Source organism: Leuresthes tenuis, unplaced genomic scaffold (genome assembly GCF_036924035.1).
Source record: "Leuresthes tenuis unplaced genomic scaffold, fLeuTen1.0.hap1 SCAF_12, whole genome shotgun sequence".
Taxonomy (NCBI): Eukaryota; Metazoa; Chordata; class Actinopteri; order Atheriniformes; family Atherinopsidae; genus Leuresthes; species Leuresthes tenuis.
In genome coordinates this window covers 11185262-11205172 of record NW_027325366.1, presented here as the reverse complement: position 1 = coordinate 11205172, position 19911 = coordinate 11185262, and positions in this window count along the sequence as shown.

Below are 19911 nucleotides of genomic sequence, written 5' to 3'. Positions count from 1 at the left end.
CTTCAGTGTTGCTTTTTCTTCTACTGCAAAATACAATGTTGTTCTTTGTTGAAGTCGATCTAGACATTGATAAATATGAAGGACAAAGCAGTTTTAACTTGGTTTGAGTGAAGGAATTCATTTTATACATAAAATCCCAAATCATGCAGAACGTATGAAAATAAGCTTATTCTCGGATTACTGATCCTTCAGTGATGCTCTTTCTTCTACTGCAAAATCCAGTGTTGTTCTTTGTTGAAGTCAATCTAGACATTGATAAATATGAAGGACAAAGCAGTTTTCACTTGGTTTGAGTGAAGGATTTGCAGCTGAAAACCTCCCGCTCCCGCTTTTGATTGTGTATAGTCGGGCTTTCGAGCCTTTTCTTACCCGGTTTTTAGAAATTATGGTTAGACATTCAGACCTTGCAGCCGAAGACCTCCACTCCCTCTTTTGATCATACATTGTAGGGCATTCGCACCTTGTCTTACCCGCTTTTTACAAACTATAGTCAGACATTCACATCTTGCAGCTGAACCACCTTAGCTCCCTGTTTTGATCATGTATGGTCTGGCAATACTACCTTTTCTTACCCGTTTGTGAGTAATTATGGCTGGACATTCACACCTACTTGCAGTCGAACAGCTCTGCTCTCGCTTTTGATGGTATATATTCGGGCATTCGAACCTTTTCTTAACTGCTTTTTGCAAACTTTGGTCGGACGTTCACACCTTCTTGCAGCCGAACACCTCCGCTTCCGCTTTTGATGGTATATATTCGGGCATTCGAACCTTTTCTTAGCAGCTTTTTACAAACCATGGTTGAACTTTCACACCTTCTTGTAGCCGAACACCTCCGCTCCCGCTTTTGATGGTGTATAGTCAGGCATTTGAACCTTTTCTTTCCCGCTTTTTACAAACTATGGTCGGACATTCAAACCTTCTTGTAGCCGAAAACCTCCGCTCCCTCTTTTGATCATACATTGTCGGGCATTCGCACCTTTTCTTACCCGTTTTTTACAAACCATGGTCGGACTGTCACACATTCTTGTAGCCAAACACATCCGCTCCCGCTATTGATTGTGTACAGTCGGGTATTTTAACCTTTTCTTACCCGTTTTTTACCAACTATGGTCGGACATTCACACTTTCTTACAGCGGAACACCTCCGCTCCCTCTTTTGATGTTGTATGTTTGGGTATTTGAACCTTTTCTTACCCGCTTTTTACAAACTATGCTCGGACATTCAAACCTTCTTTTAGCCGAACACATCCACTCCTGCTTTTGATGATGTATGGTTGGGCATTCAAACCTACTTGTTGCCCGCTTTTCATTAATTTTTGTGGACATTCACACCTTGTCACAGCCAAACACCTCCGCTCCCTGTTTTGATCATGTATGGTTGGACATTCGCTCCTTTTCTCACCCGTTTTTTGCCAACTATGGTCGGCTGTTCACAGCTTCCTCTCCACCATACTTGGTGGGATATTCACACCCACTTGCATCCGAAGACCTTTTGTTGATATTTAGTTGGTCATTCGCAGCTTACCCGCTTTTGGCAAACTATGGCCTTCATGCAGCCAAACACCTCTGATCTCGCTTTTGATGATGTAAGGTTGGGCATTCAGACCTTGCTTCACCTGCTTTTCACCAAATATAGTCGGACATTCACACCTTCTTGCAGCCGAACACTTCCGCTCCACCTTTTAGTGTTCTATCACACCTTTTTTTTCACCGCATTTTATAGATTATGGTTGGAAATTCTCAACCACTCTCATCCGAAGACCTCTCCTCCCGCTTTTGTTAATATATTTGAACTTTAGTCGGACATTCACACCTTCTTGCAGCTGAACCACCTCCGCTCCCTGTTTTGATCATGTATGGTCTGGCAATACTACCTTTTCTTACCCGTTTGTTAGTAATTATGGCTGGACATTCACACCTACTTGCAGCCGAACACCACCTCTCCCGCTTTTGATGATGTATGGACGGGCATTCTTACCTTTTCTAACACATTTTTCAGCAATTATGGTCGGAGATTCACACTTACTCACAGCCGAACAACTCCGCTCCCGCATTTGATGGTGTATAGTCGGGCATTCTCACCCTTTCTCATCAGCTTTTTGCAAATTATGATCTGACATTCACACCTGCTTTTGATAATGTATGGTTTGGCATTCGCACCTTTTCTTACCCATTTTTCAGTAATTATGGGTGGACATTCACACCTTCTTGCAGCTGAACACCTCCTCTCCCGCTATTGATTGTGTACAGTCGGGTATTTTAACCTTTTCTTACCCGCTTTTTACCAAATATGGTCGGACATTCACACCGTCTTACAGCGGAACACCTCTGCTCCCGCTTTTGATGGTGTATAGTCAGGCATTTGAACCTTTTCTTACCCGCTTTTTACAAACTATGGTCGGACATTCAAACCTTCTTGTAGCCGAAAACCTCCGCTCCCTCTTTTGATTATACATTGTTGGGCATTCGCACCTTATTTACAAACTATAGTCAGACATTCACACCTTGCAGCTGAGCCACCTCAGCTCCCTGTTTTGATAGTGTATGTTCGGGCATTCTAACCTATTCTTACCCCCTTTTTACAAACTATGCTCGGAGATTCACACCTACTCACAGCCGAACAACTCCGCTCCCGCATTTGATAATGTCTTGTCCGGCATTCTAGTCTCTTCTAACACATTTTTCAGCAATTATGGTTGGACATTCACACCTACTCACAGCCGAACACTTCCGCTCCCACATTTGATGGTGTATAGCCGGGCATTCTCACCCTTTCTCATCAGCTTTTTGCAAATTATGATCTGACATTCACACCTACTTGCAGTCGAACAGCTCTGCTCCCGCTTTTGATTATGTTTGGTTGGATATTCGAACCTTTTCTTAACTGCTTTTTACAAACTTTGGTCGGACGTTCACACCTTCTTGCAGCCGAACACATCCACTTCCACTTTTGATGGTATATATTCGGGCATTCGAACCTTTTCTTACCCGCTTTTTACAAACCGTGGTCGGACTTTCACACCTTCTTGTAGCCAAACAACTCCGCTCCCGCTATTGATTGTGTACAGTCGGGTATTTTAACCTTTTCTTACCCGCTTTTTACCAACTATGGTCGGACATTTACACCTTCTTACAGCGGAACACCTCCGCTCCCTCTTTTGATGGTCTATGTTCGGGCATTCGAACCTTTTCTTACCCGCTTTTTACAAACTATGGTCGGACATTCAAACTTTCTTGTAGCCGAACACATCCACTCCTGCTTTTGATGATGTATGGTTGGGCATTTTCACCTTTTCTTACCCATTTTTCAGTAATTATGGGTGGACATTCACACCCTCTTGCAGCTGAACAACTCCTCTCCCGCTTATGATCATGTGCGGTTTGATATTTGAAAATTTTCTTTCATGTTTTAAAGCAATTATTGATGGACATTCAAATCTTCTTGTAGCCGAACACATCCACTCCTGCTTTTGATGATGTATGGTAAGCTTTTCTTACCCGCTTTTTACAAACTATGGTCGGACATTCAAACCTTCTTGTAGCCAAAACCCTCCGCTCCCTCTTTTGATCATACATTGTTGGGCATTCGCACCTTATCTTACCCGCTTTTTACAAACTATAGTCAGACATTCATACCTTGCAGCTGAACCACCTCCGCTCCCTGTTTTGATCATGTATGGTCTGGCAATACTACCTTTTCTTACCCGTTTGTGAGTAATTAATCCCAAAATATTGAGCATAAAATAAGTCTTTATGCTGATGATGTATTACTTTTCCTTCAGAACTCACAGACGTCTCTCAGTCACACGATCACACTCATAAATAAATTCTCAGCACTTTCTGACTACTCTATCAACTGGTCTAAGACCACAGTTCTGCCCATTAACTGTAGGGTCCATAATATACCTGCGATCACTTTACAGTCAGGAAATATTAGATATTTAGGCATAAACATTTCCTCCAGGCTCTCAGAGCTAACAAAGCTAAATTATGTGCAATTATTAAAGACAGTAGAGGACGATCTCTCGTTGGAAGTCCTTACCTATATCACTTATGGGGAGAGTTACATCCATTAAAATGATGATACTACCAAAAGTTAACTATTTGTTCTCAATGATCCCCATAAAACCATCTACTACTTGGTTTAAGTCACTAGATTCATGCATCTCCAAATTTCTGTGGAAAAACAAACCACCACGTATTAGTTTAAAAACCCTACAGAAGACCAAGGACAGTGGTGGATTAGATTTACCTCATTTTCAGCACTATTCCTTAGACAATAGGTTACAATATATATCAAAATGGTTTAAACCTTGTTGTTGTCACAGTTCCCAGAGACGTTGTAATCGTTGAGGATTCTATATTCACCCCCTCATTAGAGGCACGTAATGCAGATTGATGACACTGAATCTTCTTCTCTGTTCATTGCTGGCATCATTCCCAGCATCGTAAGTGTTCGTGGCATTGTTAGCCTCTTCTTCTGGATCTTGATATCGAGAATCCTTTTGTATTTCTGGTTTGTCAGTCCTCTGTCTTCGTTCACCGGAGTCTTTGTCTTTTTGTCCTTGAGTTTGGTGATTTTTTCTTCTTTTGATGCCTTGACACAATGTGACAGGTGATACCACGTGGGAGATCCTGTAACTTGGATTGCTGTCCCTGTGCTGCGAAATGGCTGTGCTGCTCAAATGGTCTCTCCTTCATCATGGTTACATGCTGCCATTCCGACATCTCGCCATTCCGACATGGGTCTCCAATTGTCGGAATGGCGACACTTAATTTTTTATCAAACGTCCCACCATTCCGACACTTTTTTCCTCCTATGGTCGGAATGGCGGTATGTTTTTTGTTTTTTTTAACATACCGCCATTCCGACAGTTCCTTTTAATAGCCTATTTTTTACCCAAAACATTTTGCACTAATGATATGCCGGCGCAAATACGCCCTAAAGTTTGGCGCACAAGCTTTGCACATGCAGAGGCCACAGCCTCGCAAACAAACTTTAATAATCTATTATCAAAATCCCCTGAATTTCAAATATAAAAATACAGATATTAATATAACTCTGGCGAGACTGAAACTGATTAAGCAGAAATACAGTGTCAGTGAGCTGTCACAGCAGCCAGCTGGAGCGGAGCTCTCCACAGAGCCCATGCGTCTTTTGCACGCTGTCATCATATGCAAAAGTAATAATTGCAATTACAGATATCACGGCTACTGCACAGGACACAGTTGCGAGCACTCTGCCTTGCCTTGCCAATACAAGAAGATAGAAATGACAGCATAGAACGTATAAAACACAACAAAATGCAGTAAAAACGTTTATTCATGTTATTCACGTGATTTATGAGTACTCACTCCAATTTTGGGAAGCGCGGATGGGTTTTGCGCATTTGGCACAAACACACAGCCGCAACGGTTGTAGCTTTATACAGCCTGTTGATATCTTAAGGACCTAACTGGTCACACCTGGGACTAAATGTCATGTAGAGATTGTTTTTACATGACATTACAGCTGAACATATAGCTTTCATCCACAAACCAACGTGGGAGAGCCCGAAGACGCATGTGCCAGACGCACATAGGCATGCGTAAAACCAATTTTGACCACTTCATACTGTTTATTTGCTTTCTTTTAGTTAACTTTCGTTTCTTTTGGATTCTTGTGCGTGTTATGGAGCCGTTTTGGTCCATGTTTGTAAGCCTTTTTTTCCTGGATTAAATTTTCGGAAGTTGAAACAAGTGGCATTGGAGTGTGTGATTGAAAACCACCGCGGACTGCTTCTCCTCCTCCAGTTGCCGAGACTTTGTGTTTTTAATAACGCTTGTCTATAAACATGTTAAACATATAAATTGCATGAACAGAAAGAAGGGACTCACCTGTTGAGTAACACACATTTCCTTATACGGAAAGCCTTGTCGGAATGGTGGGACATTTGAACGTCAGAATAGCGGGATGTCGCAATGGTGGGATGTCGGAATGGTGGGACGTTTGCATGTCGGAATGGTGGTATGTCGGAATGGTGGTATGTCGGAATGGTGGGATGTCGGAATAGCGGGATGTCGGAATGGCGGGATTTCGGAATGGGTGTTGCCACCCCCTTCATCATATACACAGTTATTTATACATCACCTTCCACCATGAAGCGTTGTCCCTTTTTGTTTCTCTCTTTGTTCTTAAAATGCTGTTATGCATGTCTAAACCAATCCATTAAATTAGATCATTTTGGCAGTAAAGCGATCTACAATGTGCTTGGTCGCAAAGCTGCTCATCTGTGGTAAACAGCTCTTCAGAAAGGCATTCTTCAATTGATTTCACTAATTCTATGTAATAATTTTGTGATTTCCTACAAAACTACACTTCTTCTCCCATCTGTCTGAGTATTTAATATTGTCTGGGTCCCGTTAAAACATGTATTTTTCCCATCTAATTCCTTGTTTGCTTTAAAACAAGTATTCCCCATTTTCTATCCCTTCAGTAGCCAACCAGTTTGTATGGAGTACACTGGAGCAACTTGACTGATCAGTAAAACACTGCTTTTGTTGTCACCGCAAGGCTTCCCCCGTCGGTTGTTTCACTGAGACACTACTGAGTAACTATAACTCAACACAGTTTATACACATAACATTCATATACATACTAACAAACAAACAAACAATTATTTATCGCAATTTTCTCATCTCTGTTTGAACGTACACCCAGGTAAATATTCCTGTAGTCTTCTCATACCGACTATGGACCCATTCATTGTTTAACTTCACTGTTTTGCAAATCCTAATTGAATATTACACATTGACATTGAACTTTACTTGATAAGCAGGTCTTCATTGCATTCAGCAGCCTATATGTGAGCATCTATGTGTAAGCTGTTCTTCTTTGCATTTATCAGCAGCAAGCAATTCTTCATTGCACATGCATATGAAAATAGTAAAACAATTCCAATGCGTTAGCGAAACCTTCTATATCAGGAGTGTCCATCGTGATGCTGGGAATAGAACCTCTTTCCCAGAATAGTTCAACCTTCATTACTCAACTGATCATAACTCCGCAATGAGCACATTTCAAAGTATCATTCCTCTACATATATTCAAAAATCTATGTGTAAATGTTTAATATTTCTTATATTTGTTGATGTCATTCTGTGTGCATGTGGCCTAAACCCAATCTCTGTGTGGCAATTTTAATTTAAACAAATTGAACTCTGCCTCTGATCATTTAAAAAAGGTGTGTACCAATATCAACCTTTCTCAGGTAATTACTGATCCTACAAAACCAAAGAGATCCTTCAAGGTTGTCCCTGATTGTCTCAATCTTAACAAATCAAAGGTAGAAAATCCGCAGTATCTGAACTTGGTGTTAGTTATCACTGCTCAATAGCCTGTATCAGAATTGCAAAAATGAAAACATTAGGTCCACGCTTGGTATCCAGATCCTGAAACATCTCCATGAGCAGGCTTTTTTTTAACTGATCTGTTGAATAGTTATATGACACTGTTAAAATCCCAGATGAAGATCTAGCACTTGACCATTTTTGTAAATCTTCTAATTCCATAGTTGATAAACACGCCCCTTTTAAAAAGTATAGAACTTAGAACAGGTCTATCCCTGGCTTTCGGCAGAACTGTCTTCTTTACTTTTTTTTCCCCTTGTCCTGTTCAGCATTATGTCAGAAGAATTGTAGTCTGAATACCTATGATGCCAAACAGATTTGTTTTGCCAAGGGAAGTTTTATAAATGTAAAGCTCCCCTTGATGCCCATTTATTTATTTCTTTTTACAATATATGACATGAACTGAACTGAACCGGACCGGGGGACAAGGAAAGAAGAAGAGGAAAGAAGAGGAAACAGAAAAAAAATAGAAACAAAAACCAGACAACCAGCTGCTACACCTGTAAAAAACAAAACAGACAACAATCCATGGCCTATGAGGGGAATCCAGCCTTAGCGCCAAGAGGAGCACCTGAAAGCAGACAAGCAGAGAAAAAACAAACACACAAACAAACAAAAACAAGCACAAGAAGCGGCAATCGCATACAACACAGCTGTGGATATAGATGACCTGAGATGACATGATAATACATCAACTGCTTAGTGACCATGCTACTGGACTAATGAATGTGTGTGTGTGTGTGAGAACATGCAACACCCATGGCACAGGACCTACATGATAACCGTGCTTAGTTATGAGTGTATAAGCGTACAGGGCCACAATCCACAGCCCCCCAAACAATCAGAAGCAGGCAGAGAGGGCCACAAGACCCAGGCCACCAGCAGCCCCCACAGAGCACAGAACCCAGGTAGCCCACCGCAGGGGCAACCACGCATCCACCCAGAAGACTGCAGAGGAAGCCCCCGGAAAGAGCCCCCATAAGCATAGGGCAGAGGCACTCCGGGAACCAGGGGCAACAGCCCACCGACCCCGCCAGGCCCCAGCCGCCCAGACATGGGCCGTGCACTGGACCTGGGCCCCAGGAGCCCGAGCGCCCCCAAACCCCCCGGCAGAGGCCCCACCCAATACCCAGGAGGGCCAAGCGCCCCAGACAGCCACAAAGTGGGTCAGCGCCTGCCCCAGCGCCCCTGGCCAAGTGCCCTGGGAGTCAAGACGTGCCCACAGGTGGGTGAAGTCGCGAGCAGTGGGGAGAGGCAACGCTGATGCCCCATCGGGAGAAACACAGGCAGGCCAGGCGACAGCAAGTCCCAGATCCAGGCCCAATCATTACCACACACACTTTCACGTCCCATACATCCACACATCCACACATCCTACCTCCCTCGACTCTGCTGGGGTGTAGTGCAGCGGGCACACCAGGAGGCCAGCAACCCCCCAGCCACCACAGACCCCGAACCAGCAGAACAATTAATTAATCCTCCTGGCCCCTCCTGCCCCGAGCAGACACCAGGAAGCAGGGGTGTGCGAAGAAGACCCCTCCCCTCACCCTTCTGGCTCTTCAATATTTTCTAATAGTGAGCAATTAAAATTGAGGGGCAGCCAAACTTGTAGAACTGGGAGCGCGGCACTCTGGGCAGCCTACATACCCAAAGAGCCCCGCCCACCAGATGCCACTCAGTGTAACCACCCCCCAAGACCTAATGTGTGTGTGTGAGTGTGTTTGATAAGTACTAATGTCTAAGGTGTAATTAAAACAGGGGCAGGGAACTGCAGAGTGCAACCAAAGGGGACCACCTACGTGGCCCCATCCACTACACCCCACCGAACACACACGCCCCCAAAACCCTTCATGTGTGAGTGTGTGCTGTGTACAGGAGCCAGAAGGGAGAGGGGTATGGGGATATATACCGGGGGAGCTACTCTCCCCCAGAGAGGGCAGCCAGGGACTGGCTGCAATAGGCATCCCCGCTACCTGGGAGCCAGCAATGGGCAGGAGGGCCTGATGTCCACCAGGCTCGGGGCCTGCAGCGACCATATTCCGGGAGCTACTGTACCCCCAGAAGGCACCCATCCCGCCCCACCCCACTCAACCCGCCCCACCCCGGAGGACCTCTACAAAAAACAAACAAACCACCCGGTCACACCAGTCGCAGCAGCCCGGGCCTGAGACCCACCATCACCCAGCAACCCACCACCACCACTATGTGATAAAACTAATCAGATGGGACCAGAGAGAATGAAATTCAGTCAATTGATGTTTTGAGGAGGCAGACATTGTTTCCATGCTAATATAATCTAAAAGAAAATTTCTAAACTGGTTAATACACAGATTGTTCTTCGCTTTCCACTTCATGAGAATAGTTTTCTTTGCGATACATAACACTGTGACAACCATGTGTGCTGAGTTAATTTCCATGTTGATGTTGTCTAAGTCACCCAGTATGCACAGTGTGGGGCATGCAGGGATGCTACACTTTAGCCATGTTGATAGGTCCTCACAGACTTCAAGCCAGAACTTCTGGACAGGCGCAGAAAACCACAAAGCGTGTACATAATCATCAGGTGTGTTATCTGTGCAATGTGAGCAGATGTTTGAGTGTGTTAGACCCATCCTGAACATCCTTTGTCCTGTATAGTGTGTTCTATGAAGGATTTTGTATTGTATGAGCTGTAAATTAGGATTTCGAGTCTTTATGAAGGTGTTCAAACATATTTGTGGTTAGAAGCTATGACCAGAACTGATGGATAAATCTGCCTCCCATTTTGAGGATGGAAGAGACATTGTGTCATCTATCTTAGACAATAATTTATATATTTTTGATAGTAGTTTTGGGGTACAGATGCTTAGAAATTCTGCTACCCTAGTCGGGGGTTGTAAGTCTGGTTGGTGGAGGATATATCCATCCATCCATCCATCATCTGCCGCTTATCCGGGGGTCGGGTCGCGGGGGCAGCAGCTTGAGCAGAGAAACCCAGACGTCTCTGTCCCCGGCCACTTCCTCCAGCTCTTCCGGGGGGACCCCGAGGCGTTCCCAGGCCAGCCGAGAGACATAGTCTCTCCAACGTGTCCTGGGTCTCCCCCGGGGTCTCCTCCCAGTGGGACGTGCCCGGAACACCTCCCCAGGGAGGCGCCCAGGGGGCATCCTAACCAGATGCCCGAGCCACCTCATCTGACTCCTGTCAATGCGGAGGAGCAGCGGTTCTACTCCGAGCCCCTCCCGGATGACTGAGCTTCTCACCCTATCTCTAAGGGAGAGCCCAGACACCCTGCGGAGGAAACCCATTTCGGCCGCTTGTATTCGCGATCTTGTTCTTTCGGTCACTACCCACAACTCGTGACCATAGGTGAGGATGGGAACGTAGATTGACCAGTAAGTAGAGGCATACAGAGACCGAACGGCCCCTATCAAGGGGTCCGGCACTCCATATTCCCGGGGCACCCCCCACAGGACTCCACGAGGGACACGGTCGAACGCTTTCTCCAAGTCCACAAAACACATGTAGACTGGTTGGGCGAACTCCCATGCACCCTCCAGGATCCTGCCGAGGGTATAGAGCTGGTCCACTGTTCCACGGCCAGGACGAAAGCCACACTGCATCTCCTGAATCCGAGGCTCGATTATCCGACGGATCCTCCTCTCCAATACCCCCGAATAGACCTTACCAGGGAGGCTGAGGAGTGTGATACCCCTATAGTTGGAACACACCCTCCGGTCCCCCTTTTTAAAGAGGGGGACCACCACCCCAATCTGCCAGTCCAGAGGCACTGTCCCCGATGTCCACGCGATACTGCAGAGGCGTGTCAGCCAAGACAGCCCTACAACATCCAGAGCCTTGAGAAACTCAGGACGGACCTCATCCACCCCCGGGGCCTTGCCACCGAGGAACTTTTTAACCACCTCGGCAACCTCAGCCCCAGAAATGGGAGGCCCCGTCTCCGAGCTCTCCGACTCTGCCTCTTCCGAGCACGTGTTGGTAGGATTGAGGAGTTCCTCGAAGTACTCCCCCCACCGACTCACAACATCCCTAGTTGAGGTCAGCAAAGCCCCGTCCGCACTGTAAACAGTGTTGACTGTGAGCCGCTTCCCCCCCCTGAGATGCCGGATGGTGGACCAGAATCTTTTCGAGGCCGTCCGGAAATCGTTCTCCATGGTCTCACCGAACTCCTCCCAGGCCCGAGTTTTTGCCTCAGCAACCGCCGAAGCCGTGGCCCGTCTGGCCCGTCGGTACCTATCAGCTTCTTCCAGGGTCCCACTGGCCAAAATGGCCCGATAGGACTCCTTCTTCAGCTTGACGGCTTCCCTCACCACTGGTGTCCACCAGCAGGTTCGAGGGTTGCCGCCACGACAGGCACCGACCACCTTACGGCCACAACTCCGACCAGCTGCCTCGGCAATGGAGTCACGGAACATGGCCCATTCAATGTCCCCCACCTCAAATATGGTTGAAGCTCTGCCGGAGGTGGGAGTTAAAGCTCCTTCTGACGGGGGATTCTGACAAACGCTCCCAGCAGACCCTCACAATACGTTTGGGCCTGCCAGGTCTGATCGGCATCCTCCCCCACCAGCGGAGCCAACTCACCACCAGGTGGTGATCAGTTGACAGCTCCGCCCCTCTCTTCACCCGAGTGTCCAGGACATACGGCCGCAAGTCCGATGATACAACCACAAAGTTGATCATCGAACTGCGGCCAAGGGTGTCCTGGTGCCAAGTATGGACACCCTTATGCCTGAACATGGTGTTCGTTATGGACAGTCTATGACTGGCACAGAAGTCCAACAACATAACACCACTCTGATTCAGATCGGGGGGGCCGTTCCTCCCAATCACACCCCTCCAGGTCTCACTGTCATTGCCCACGTGAGCATTGAAGTCCCCCAGCAGAATGAGGGAGTCTCCGGTAGGAGCATTCTCCAGTGCCTCCCCCAGAGACTCCAAAAAGAGTAGGTACTCTGAACTGCTGTTTGGCGCATAGGCACAAACAACAGTCAGGACTCGTCCCCCCACCCAAGGCGGAGGGAGGCTACCCTCTCGTTCACTGGGGTAAACCCCAATGTACTGGCACACAGCCGGGGGGGCAATAAGTATGCCCACACCTGCTCTGCGCCTCTCACCACGGGCAACTCCAGAGTGGAAGAGAGTCCAACCCCTCTCAAGAGTACTGGTTCCAGATCCCAAGCCGTGCGTCGAGGTGAGTCCGACTATATCTAACGGTCTGATGAAGTTTCAACAATAAACAACAAACTTTGTATTACGAGAAAGAACCAGACTCATTCTTTAGGAATCCGAAAATAAGCTCTATTTTACGAGTTATGCACGAATTCGGATTCTCCTATAAAACGAATTCCTTAACTCAAACCAAGTTAAGACTGCTTTGTCCTTCATATTTATTCATGTCTAATCAAGTTTCAATGATAAACAACGTTGTACTTTGTAGAATGAGAAAGAACTTATTCAGCAATAAGCATCTCTCGACAAATGACGAAATACAGATTTTGCTATAAAATTAATTGCTATCAGCCTGACTTAAAACTGTTTGTCTTCCTTATTTATCCACTTCAAATCAAGTTTCAACAATTAAAAAATTTTTGTAGTTTGAGAAAGAACAACTTAATCTTGAGCAATCAGTATAAAAAGAAGGTAAGCAAAGGTGCGAATGTCAAACCATACATGATCAAAACAGGGAGCGGAGGTGTTTGGCTGAGACAAGGTGTGAATGTCCACCCATAATTAATGAAAAGCGGGCAACAAGTAGGTTCGAATGCCCAACCATACATCATCAAAAGCAAGAGTGGATATGTTCAGCTACAAGAAGGTTTGAACGTCTGACCATAGTTTGTAAAAAGCGGGTAAGAAAAGGTTCGAATGCCCGAACATACACCATCAAAGGAGGGAGCGGAGGTGTTCCGCTGTAAGAAGGTGTGAATGTCCGACCATAGTTGGTAAAAAACGGGTAAGAAAAGGTTAAAATACCCGACTGTACACAATCAGTAGCGGGTGCGGAGTTGTTCGGCTACTAAAAGGTGTGAAAGTCCAACCATGGTTTGTAAAAAGCGGGTAAGAAAAGGTGCGAATGCCCGAAAATGTATGATCAAAAGAGGGAGCGGAGGTGTTCGGCTGCAAGAAGGTGTGAATGTACACCCATAATTACTGAAAAATGGGTAAGAAAAGGTGCGAATGCCCAACTATACATAATCAAAAGCAGGAGTGGATGTGTTCGGCTCCAAGAAGGGTTGAATGTCTGACCATAGTTTGTAAAAAGCAGGTAAGAAAAGGTTTGACTGCCCGAACATACACCATCAAAAGAGGGAGCGGAGGTGTTCCGCTGTAAGAAGGTGTGAATGTCCGACCATAGTTGGTAAAAAGCGGGTAAGAAAAGGTTAAAATACCCGACTGTACACAATCAATAGCGGGAGCGGAGTTGTTCGGCTACTAAAAGATGTGAAAGTCTGACTATGGTTTGTAAAAAGCGGGTAAGAAAAGGTGCTAATGCCCGACAATGTATGATCAAAAGAGGGAGTGGAGGTTTTCGGCTGTAAGAAGGTCTGAATGTCCAACTATAATTTGTAAAAACCGGGTAAGAAAAGGCTTGAAAGCCCGACTATACACCATCATAAGCGGGAGAGGAGGTGTTCAGCTGTAAGAAGGTGTGAATGTCCACCCATAATTACTGAAAAATGGGTAAGAAAAGGTGCGAATGCCCAAACATACATCATCAAAAGCAGGAGTGGATGTGTTGGGCTACAAGAAGGTTTGAAAGTCCGACCATGGTTTGTAAAAAACGGGTAAGAAAAGGTGCGAATGCCCGACAATGTATATTCAAAAGAGGGAGCGGAGGTTTTTGGCTACAAGAAGGTTTGAATGTCCGACCATAGTTTGTAAAAAGCGGGTAAGAAAAGGTTCAAATGCCTGACAATACACCATCAAAAGCGTGAGCGGAGGTGTTCCGCTGTAAGACGGTGTGAATGTCCGATCATAGTTGGTAAAAAGCGGGTAAGAAAAGGTTAAAATACCCGACTGTACACAATCAATAGCGGGAGCGGAGTTGTTCGGCTACAAGAAGGTGTGAAAGTCCAACCATGGTTTGTAAAAAGCTGCTAAGAAAAGGTTCGAATGCCCGAATATATACCATCAAAAGCGGAAGCGGAGGTGTTCGGCTGCAAGAAGGTGTGAACGTCCGACCATAGTTGGTAAAAAGCGGGTAAGAAAAGGTTAAAATACCCGACTGTACACAATCAATAGCGGGAGCGGAATTGTTCGGCTACAAGAAGGTGTGAAAGTCCAACCATCGTTTGTCAAAAGCTGGTAAGAAAAGGTTCGAATGCCCGAATATATACCATCAAAAGCGGAAGCGGAGGTGTTCGGCTGCAAGAAGGTGTGAACGTCCGACCAAAGTTGGCAAAAAGCAGTAAAGAAAGGTTCGAATATCCAAACATAATTAAAAGCGAGAGAGATTGTGTTCAGCTGCAAGTAGGTGTGAATATCCAGCCATAATTACTCACAAACGGGTAAGAAAATGTAGTATTGCCAGACCATACATGATCAAAACAGGGAGCGGAGGTGGTTTAGCTGCAAAAAGGGGTGAATGTCCAACTAAAGTTCAAATATATTAACAAAAGTGGGAGGAGAGGTCTTCGGATTAGAGTGGTTGAAATTTCCAACCATAATCTATAAAATGCGGTGAAAAAAAAAAGGTGTGAAGGAATGAATTTTATAGCAAAATCCGAAATCATGCATAACTCCGCAAAAGGAACGTATTGCTCAACCTAAGGGATGCTTCTTTCTCATTCAGGGTAATATGAGGAACTTTATGCTTGATACATTTTAGACACGGATAACTATGAAGGACAAAGCAATTTTAACTTGGTTTGAGCAAAGCAATTAATTTTATAGGAAAATCCGAAATCGTGCAGGACTCATGAAAGTAAGCTTATTCTCGGATTCCTGATCCTCCTCTTTCCTATACTCTTTCCTATACTGCAAAATACAGCCTTGTTCTTTGTTGAAATCGATATAGACATTGATAAATATGAAGGACAAAGCAGTTTCCACTTTGTTTGAGTGAAGGAAATAATTTTATACATAAAATCCCAAATCAAGCAGAACGTATGAAAATAAGCGTGTTTTCGGATTCCTGATCCTTCAGTGTTGCTATTTCTTCTACTGCAAAATACAATGTTGTTCTTTGTTGAAGTCAATCTAGACATTGATAAATATGAAGGACAAAGCAGTTTTCACTTGGTTTGAGTGAAGGAATTCATTTTATACATAAAATCCCAAATCATTCAAAACGTATGAAAAGAAGCTTATTCTCGGATTCCTGATCCTTCAGTGTTGCTTTTTCTTCTACTGCAAAATACAATGTTGTTCTTTGTTGAAGTCGATCTAGACATTGATAAATATGAAGGACAAAGCAGTTTTAACTTGGTTTGAGTGAAGGAATTCATTTTATACATAAAATCCCAAATCATGCAGAACGTATGAAAATAAGCTTATTCTCGGATTACTGATCCTTCAGTGATGCTCTTTCTTCTACTGCAAAATCCAGTGTTGTTCTTTGTTGAAGTCAATCTAGACATTGATAAATATGAAGGACAAAGCAGTTTTCACTTGGTTTGAGTGAAGGATTTGCAGCTGAAAACCTCCCGCTCCCGCTTTTGATTGTGTATAGTCGCGCTTTCGAGCCTTTTCTTACCCGGTTTTTAGAAATTATGGTTAGACATTCAGACCTTGCAGCCGAAGACCTCCACTCCCTCTTTTGATCATACATTGTCGGGCATTCGCACCTTGTCTTACCCGCTTTTTACAAACTATAGTCAGACATTCACATCTTGCAGCTGAACCACCTCAGCTCCCTGTTTTGATCATGTATGGTCTGGCAATACTACCTTTTCTTACCCGTTTGTGAGTAATTATGGCTGGACATTCACACCTACTTGCAGTCGAACAGCTCTGCTCTCGCTTTTGATTGTACATATTCGGGCATTCGAACCTTTTCTTAACTGCTTTTTGCAAACTTTGGTCGGACGTTCACACCTTCTTGCAGCCGAACACCTCCGCTTCCGCTTTTGATGGTATATATTCGGGCATTCGAACCTTTTCTTAGCAGCTTTTTACAAACCATGGTTGAACTTTCACACCTTCTTGTAGCCGAACACCTCCGCTCCCGCTTTTGATGGTGTATAGTCAGGCATTTGAACCTTTTCTTTCCCGCTTTTTACAAACTATGGTCAGACATTCAAACCTTCTTGTAGCCGAAAACCTCCGCTCCCTCTTTTGATCATACATTGTCGGGCATTCGCACCTTTTCTTACCCGTTTTTTACAAACCATGGTCGGACTGTCACACATTCTTGTAGCCAAACACATCCGCTCCCGCTATTGATTGTGTACAGTCGGGTATTTTAACCTTTTCTTACCCGTTTTTTACCAACTATGGTCGGACATTCACACCTTCTTACAGCGGAACACCTCCGCTCCCTCTTTTGATGTTGTATGTTTGGGCATTCGAACCTTTTCTTACCCGCTTTTTACAAACTATGCTCGGACATTCAAACCTTCTTGTAGCCGAACACATCCACTCCTGCTTTTGATGATGTATGGTTGGGCTTTCAAACCTACTTGTTGCCCGCTTTTCATTAATTTTTGTGGACATTCACACCTTGTCACAGCCAAACACCTCCGCTCCCTGTTTTGATCATGTATGGTTGGACATTCGCTCCTTTTCTCTACCGTTTTTTGCCAACTATGGTCGGCTGTTCACAGCTTCCTCTCCACCATACTTGGTGGGATATTCACACCCACTTGCATCCGAAGACCTTTTGTTGATATTTAGTTGGTCATTCGCAGCTTACCCGCTTTTGGCAAACTATGGCCTTCATGCAGCCAAACACCTCTGATCTCGCTTTTGATGATGTAAGGTTGGGCATTCAGACCTTGCTTCACCTGCTTTTCACCAAATATAGTCGGACATTCACACCTTCTTGCAGCCGAACACTTCCGCTCCACCTTTTAGTGTTCTATCACACCTTTTTTTTCACCGCATTTTATAGATTATGGTTGGAAATTCTCAACCACTCTCATCCGAAGACCTCTCCTCCCGCTTTTGTTAATATATTTGAACTTTAGTCGGACATTCACACCTTCTTGCAGCTGAACCACCTCCGCTCCCTGTTTTGATCATGTATGGTCTGGCAATACTACCTTTTCTTACCCGTTTGTTAGTAATTATGGCTGGACATTCACACCTACTTGCAGCCGAACACCACCTCTCCCGCTTTTGATGATGTATGGACGGGCATTCTTACCTTTTCTAACACATTTTTCAGCAATTATGGTCGGAGATTCACACTTACTCACAGCCGAACAACTCCGCTCCCGCATTTGATGGTGTATAGTCGGGCATTCTCACCCTTTCTCATCAGCTTTTTGCAAATTATGATCTGACATTCACACCTGCTTTTGATAATGTATGGTTTGGCATTCGCACCTTTTCTTACCCATTTTTCAGTAATTATGGGTGGACATTCACACCTTCTTGCAGCTGAACACCTCCTCTCCCGCTATTGATTGTGTACAGTCGGGTATTTTAACCTTTTCTTACCCGCTTTTTACCAAATATGGTCGGACATTCACACCGTCTTACAGCGGAACACCTCTGCTCCCGCTTTTGATGGTGTATAGTCAGGCATTTGAACCTTTTCTTACCCGCTTTTTACAAACTATGGTCGGACATTCAAACCTTCTTGTAGCCGAAAACCTCCGCTCCCTCTTTTGATTATACATTGTTGGGCATTCGCACCTTATTTACAAACTATAGTCAGACATTCACACCTTGCAGCTGAGCCACCTCAGCTCCCTGTTTTGATAGTGTATGTTCGGGCATTCGAACCTATTCTTACCCCCTTTTTACAAACTATGCTCGGAGATTCACACCTACTCACAGCCGAACAACTCCGCTCCCGCATTTGATAATGTCTTGTCCGGCATTCTAGTCTCTTCTAACACATTTTTCAGCAATTATGGTTGGACATTCACACCTACTCACAGCCGAACACTTCCGCTCCCACATTTGATGGTGTATAGCCGGGCATTCTCACCCTTTCTCATCAGCTTTTTGCAAATTATGATCTGACATTCACACCTACTTGCAGTCGAACAGCTCTGCTCCCGCTTTTGATTATGTTTGGTTGGATATTCGAACCTTTTCTTAACTGCTTTTTACAAACTTTGGTCGGACGTTCACACCTTCTTGCAGCCGAACACATCCACTTCCACTTTTGATGGTATATATTCGGGCATTCGAACCTTTTCTTACCCGCTTTTTACAAACCGTGGTCGGACTTTCACACCTTCTTGTAGCCAAACAACTCCGCTCCCGCTATTGATTGTGTACAGTCGGGTATTTTAACCTTTTCTTACCCGCTTTTTACCAACTATGGTCGGACATTTACACCTTCTTACAGCGGAACACCTCCGCTCCCTCTTTTGATGGTCTATGTTCGGGCATTCGAACCTTTTCTTACCCGCTTTTTACAAACTATGGTCGGACATTCAAACTTTCTTGTAGCCGAACACATCCACTCCTGCTTTTGATGATGTATGGTTGGGCATTTTCACCTTTTCTTACCCATTTTTCAGTAATTATGGGTGGACATTCACACCTTCTTGCAGCTGAACAACTCCTCTCCCGCTTATGATCATGTACGGTTTGATATTTGAAAATTTTCTTTCATGTTTTAAAGCAATTATTGATGGACATTCAAATCTTCTTGTAGCCGAACACATCCACTCCTGCTTTTGATGATGTATGGTAAGCTTTTCTTACCCGCTTTTTACAAACTATGGTCGGACATTCAAACCTTCTTGTAGCCAAAACCCTCCGCTCCCTCTTTTGATCATACATTGTTGGGCATTCGCACCTTATCTTACCCGCTTTTTACAAACTATAGTCAGACATTCATACCTTGCAGCTGAACCACCTCCGCTCCCTGTTTTGATCATGTATGGTCTGGCAATACTACCTTTTCTTACCCGTTTGTGAGTAATTAATCCCAAAATATTGAGCATAAAATAAGTCTTTATGCTGATGATGTATTACTTTTCCTTCAGAACTCACAGACGTCTCTCAGTCACACGATCACACTCATAAATAAATTCTCAGCACTTTCTGACTACTCTATCAACTGGTCTAAGACCACAGTTCTGCCCATTAACTGTAGGGTCCATAATATACCTGCGATCACTTTACAGTCAGGAAATATTAGATATTTAGGCATAAACATTTCCTCCAGGCTCTCAGAGCTAACAAAGCTAAATTATGTGCAATTATTAAAGACAATAGAGGACGATCTCTCGTTGGAAGTCCTTACCTATATCACTTATGGGGAGAGTTACATCCATTAAAATGATGATACTACCAAAAGTTAACTATTTGTTCTCAATGATCCCCATAAAACCATCTGCTACTTGGTTTAAGTCACTAGATTCATGCATCTCCAAATTTCTGTGGAAAAACAAAC